Raw genomic sequence first — 6,000 nt, 5'->3', positions numbered from 1 at the left:
CAGATATGGGACAGTCAGTTCATGCAGCAGTTGTCATTCATTGTGACAACATTAGCAGCATCATGCTTGCTAATAACCCAGTTTATCATGCTAGAACGAAGCACATTGAGGTGCATTATCACTTTGTGAGAGAGAAGGTTCTAGCTGGTGAGATTGATCTTGTCTATGTCAGCACTGAGGAGCAGGTGGCTGATATCTTTACGAAGGCATTGGGTACCGAGAAGCTTCGCAGATTTAGGAGCTTGCTTGGTGTACGTGAGATGGATTTGAGCTTGAGGGGGAGTGTTGAGATATCAAGCTCTATCCCCGACATATCTCCTGGATGACTATCATTTATGTCACCGTCTATGTTAGTTGTACTCGTGGTGTAGTTAGACTACCACGTATGTTTTGGTTTGGGTTCACATATGAACCACGTATTCTAGGTTTTGACATATAGGGTATTTCCCTCTTCTATTGTATTGTTGTTGTGTGCAAAAGTGAAAAAGGCTTCACCCTCCAACCTTGTGTCCTCTCTCTTTTGTGTGTTGTGAAGAAAGCTGAACTTGAGTCTCCTATCTCTCTCCCTCTTTCTTTACAAGAAATGAGAATCTGTTTATGGTGCAGCACATGACCAATTCTATGACAAGTGCAGAAGAAAGCAATGATGTGTGGTATGTTGACTCAGGTGCATCAAACCACATGACAGGTCATGCAAAATGAATGCAAGATGTAAGGAAAATGGAAAGACCAGGATTTGTGGAGACTGGTGATGATACTGCACATCCAATTGTGCAAATTGGTAAAATTCCTTTGTCTATGTAGGATGGGAAAAAGAAATACCTGTCTGATGTATTTCATGTCCCGAATATCACCAAGAACCTTATTTCTGTTGGTCGAATGGTTGAGCAGGGCTTGCAGGTCAGATTTAATCCTCATGGATGCTTTGTCGAGGATATGAAAAATAACAGTCACTTTATAGCAAAAGGAAAGAAGAAGGGCAGGATGTTTACGTTGGATGTGGACATGCCTGAATTGAGTGCAGCAATGTTTGCACATGGGATCGGTGTAGTTGTAGATATTGATATTTGGCATAAACGCATTGGTCATGTTAATGTACAGTGACTTAAATCAATGCAGGCCCAAAATATTGTTGCATGATTGCCTAAATTCAAGGTTGCAGAAATGCATAAGGTATGTGAAGCCTGTCAATTTGGAAAATAGGCAAGGAAACCATTTCCTAGACATCTTCAAGAGAGTAAGAAGCCATTGGAATTAATCCACTCTGATGTGTGGACTATTAAAGCTACATCTATTGGAGGCTATCATTATTTTGTCACTTTTATTGATGACTGCAGCAAAAAATTTTCGGTGTGTTTTATGAAAAAGAAAAGTCAACTGTTTGGGCATTTCAAAGCTTTTAAAGCTATGGTTGAAAAAGAAACAGGCTTGCAAATATAATGCCTAAGGTTAGATGGAGGGGGAGAGTACCTCTCAAATGAGTTTGCAAGTTCCTGTAGGAGCATGGCATAAAGCAACAATATTCATGCAGTCATACCCCACAGCAAAATGGACTTGCAGAAAGGAAAAACAGGCATATTGGAGAGGTATCTCGGGCCATGCTAAATGAAAAAGACCTACTAGATTATTATTGTGCTGAAGCAGTTGCTACAGTAGTTTACATAATGAACAAGACTCCCAATGCAGCAATACATGGCATGATGCTAGAGGAGACGTATACTGGTAGGAAACCAGATATTTCTCATTTGAAAATTTTTGGTTGCATTGCCTATGTTCATGTGCCAAATGAAATGAGGTCCAAGTTGGATCCAAAAGCTGAGAAGTGCATCTTTACTGTTATGCTCTGCAGCAAAAAGGGTATAGATGCTATAATCCTTATACTCATAAGTTTACAGTGAGCAGAGATGTTGTTTTTGATGAGATGAGTAGCTGCTATAGACCAGTAAATGTGATTGATGATGTAGATGCACAAAATGGTAATGATGCACAGAATTCACAGCAGTAATCACAAAATATTAGTGGACCTACAATGTCCTCTAGCAGTGAGCAGTGGTTCACATACTTCGCCATGGACAGGCAGGTTGAGATTATGAGAATCTCCTCAAAGCAATGCAGATAGTGGTATGCAGGTATCACGAAAAGGAAAAGAGAAGGTAGATCTACCCATGTTTGATGTAAATACAGGTCATCCTTATGTGGATGGTGAATCCAGTGGCTCAAAACTGAGCATTGATGATGAGTTGGGTATTCCTTCTATTTTTACACATGGAGTAAGGAAGACCAGGGATGTTTTGAGAGCACCTAGAAGTGAGCCTATTTTGCATAGGTCTACTAGAGCTAGGTATCCTGTGGATAGGCTGAAATATGATGGATTTACAGCCATTCACTATGCCTATATGGTCAAAGTGATACAAGAACCAGAACCCACTTCTTTTGAGCAAGCCACGGGAAAAGAAAAATGGGAGAAAGCCATGGATGAAGAAATGGATGCCTTATGCTACATGGGAATTGGTGCCTTTGCCTAAAGACAAAAATGCGATTGGCTGTAAGTGGGTTTATAAGGTAAAGCACAATGCAGATGGTTCTGTGAACAGATACAAGGCAAGATTAGTTGTCAAGGGTATGCACAAACATATGGCATTGATTATGAAGAAACATTCAGCCCGATTGCAAGGATGGCAACCGTAAGAGCAGTGCTATGGCTGCATCAAAGGGATGGTCTTTACATCAAATGGATGTAAAGAATGCCTTCTTGCATGGTGATTTGCAAGAAGAGGTCTTTATGGAGCAGCCACCAGGTTATGTTCATGCTGTTCATCCTGAGTTTGTTTGCAGGTTGAAGAAAGCCTTGTATGGCTTAAAGCAAGCACCTAGAGCATGGTCTGACAAGATAGGATAGTATCTTGTCAACATTGGCTTTCAGATTTCCAAGGCAGATTTCTCACTTTATGTGAGAAAAACAGAGAAAGGTATTATGCTGCTTGTCATTTATGTTGATGATTTGATCATCACAAGTGATAGTGATGAAGATATCCTTCATGTGAAAATGCTATTGAAGCAGAAGTTTGAGATGAAGGATTTGGGAGAGCTGTGTTATTTCCTGGGCATGGAGGTGATTAGATCACCAAGTGGGATACGGCTCTTCTAGAGGCAGTATGGATTGGACATGCTGTCCAAATATGGGATGACAGGCTGTAAGCCTATTTTAGTTCCTTTGGAGCAGAATGTGAAGCTGAGCGCAGATGCAGGTGAGCTTCTGGAAGACCCTACTATGTACAGATGCATAGTAGGAAGTTTGATTTATATGACTATTACCAGGCCAGATTTGAGCTATGCTGTTGGATTGGTAAGTTAATTTATGCAGGCTCCAAGGAAATCGCATTTGGATGCGGCTAGACGCATACTCAGGTATGTGAAGTCCACATTGTAGTATGGACTATTTGATGAGGCTGGGGTTCAGATACAGTTGCATAGATACACTGATGCTGATTGGGCTGGTAGTATTTTTGATAGTTGATCTACTAGTGGATATGTGTTCTCTTTTGGGAGTGCTGCAGTCACTTGGAGCAGCAAGAAATAGCCTACAGTTGCCTTGTCAAGCACAGAGGCAGAGTACAAGGGTGTAGCAATGGCTGCATGTGAGGTAGCTTGGTTGCATAAGCTACTTTATGATATGCATCAGTCTACAGATGGGCCAGTTTTCATTTATTGTGACAACATGAGCAATATACACTTGGCAAATAACCCAGTCTATCATGCTAGAACAAAGCACATTGAGGTGCATTATCACTATGTGCAGGAGAAGGTTTTACTAGGTCTTATTGATCTAGTTTATGTCAGCACAGAGGATCAGGTAGCTGACATATTTATGAAGGCATTGGGTGCTAGGAAGCTGCGCAAGTTCAGAGACCTACTTGGTGTGTAGGAATTGGGATTGAGCTCGAGGGGGAGTACTAAGAAATCGAGCTCCACTCATGATATGCCAGGGTGACCGTTGTGCATTTATGTCATCGACTTGTTAGCTGCAGATGCGGTTGGTACACTGCCCATGAATAATAGTTGGATGATAGCTATCCTTATGTACTCTAGTTCGTGGCTCAGTTAGTATGCCACCTTAGCTAGCTGAGTTTGGTTTGAGACCCACATATAGGGTTCTTCTATTTCTTTGTACTAGAGTTCTTTTGGCTTTCACAACTAAGAAGAGGAAAACTGTTTTCAGCCTCCACCTTTGTGTGTATTCCCCCATTGTGTGTGTGAGAAAGTTGCAAGTGAGATTCCTTCCTTCTCTCCCACTATCTTCACAGGAGATGAGGAAGCTACAGAAGGAAGCCACCCATGCAACATCGAGAGTGCTATAGGAGAAGATTCTTAGGGAGGGTGCAGAGGAGAAGTTAGAGCAAGCAAAAGCCATGGTAGAGTAGAGAGAAGCGAAGGCCGTGCAGGCATGACAACAAGCTGAGGCCGGAGGTCCAAGCAAGAGAAGTTTAAAAAATAGCTAATAATAAAAGATAGAGAGGAGAAGAAGTAGAGAGACAAGTCAAGTATCTACAATAGCTTCACGACACTAGACCAAATGAGAACCAAGAAAAGCAAAATGAAAGAACAACTTGATGTTCAGAGACTAGAAAAGAAAGTTCAGGACCAATGGCTCTGCAAGATGCTAAACACAATAAAAATTGAGAAAGATGATCTTATAGATCAATTGAGAAGGGAAATTGCAGAAATCAGAGTAGTGATGTAGGAGCTATAAAAGTGCTTTAAATTAATGAAGGATGTAGATCAGGAAGAGAGTAGCAAAATTGCAAATCAGACAAAGATCAAGGAGCCCACAACAAGAATGAGAATGTGCAATATTGGAAAGAGAAGGTGCAATATTGGGAAGATAAGAACAATGCCCTATAGTTTAGTTACAGGAGCAACATACTGTGGCTCTTGAAAATTTAAAGAGGAAGTCCTCCATCCTTTTTGAAACCCAAACTACTCTAGCGGTCTTGCAAGAGGTCCACGATAAAGTTGCTAAAGAATTTAAAGAGATTCAACTGTGTAGGTAAAAGAATTAGAGCTATTGTTGTTAGCGAGAAGCAAGTGGAGTAGTGAATGAGAACATCTACGCTCTCATGATGAGGCAGAAGGGAATCAAGAAAGAGCTTGCTCATGTACTAGGTGAGACTATGATATTGACCGCCGTTGTAATAGTTAAATCAGAAGAACTTCTCCTCTGATGTAGGGTTGTAAGTGCACAATCTGCCATGGGTACATCATAGATGAGTGCTATATCCGATGGTCCCAGTGTGGCCACTCTATGCATGGGTTTAACTTTGGGGTGTTTGTGCATGTAAACTTTATATGCAAAGCTAACCATAAGCTAATTCTCAAGTCATGGAGAGACTAATTGTGTCTACCTATTGCAAATATCAACCCAAAAGGAGTAGCAACTGCTAAAAGTTCTCTGTTTTGCATATACATGATCCTCGACTCTTCTGATTCATTATTACTTCATGTTCTATTTGTATTGTCTCTACAATGTATAATCTCTGCTTCCTATTATTCGTAAGATATTGTCGACGAATCTAATGATACATTGTCTATTCATTGCAACGTGAGTGAAGAAAGTTATGACTGTCGTAACGCAATGAGAGGAAAGCATATTGTTTATGCATACCCGAATTATTTTCAGGGTTCTGGATGAACCCCAAAACACTGGCGATCATGTTGAATGAATACCCTGTCAACTCCAAGACCGATGTTCGTATTGACGATGAAGTGGACTAGAATTGATGGATAAATGTAGATGCTCCATTACAGGCTTCTGCAGTCGACAATCTTGATGAATCGTATCCGTCACGCCATCTTGCAAGCGAAGGTTGACATTCTTTGCAAACCGATATGAACGAATATTGTCATGAAGTTACTGATGATTGTGTTCTGAGTACCTAGGAATTTGCCTCCGCTTAGACATGAGTGTACATTAGGTGATGCATAAAGTGTACATTGTATCAG

The sequence above is a fragment of the Dipteris shenzhenensis genome, chromosome 21 (assembly GCF_047967505.1).
Source record: "Dipteris shenzhenensis isolate YYH24624 ecotype China chromosome 21, Dip_SZ_1.0, whole genome shotgun sequence".
NCBI lineage: Eukaryota > Viridiplantae > Streptophyta > Polypodiopsida > Gleicheniales > Dipteridaceae > Dipteris > Dipteris shenzhenensis.
The sequence above is the reverse complement of the archived record's forward strand: the minus strand, read 5'-3'. Positions refer to the sequence as shown.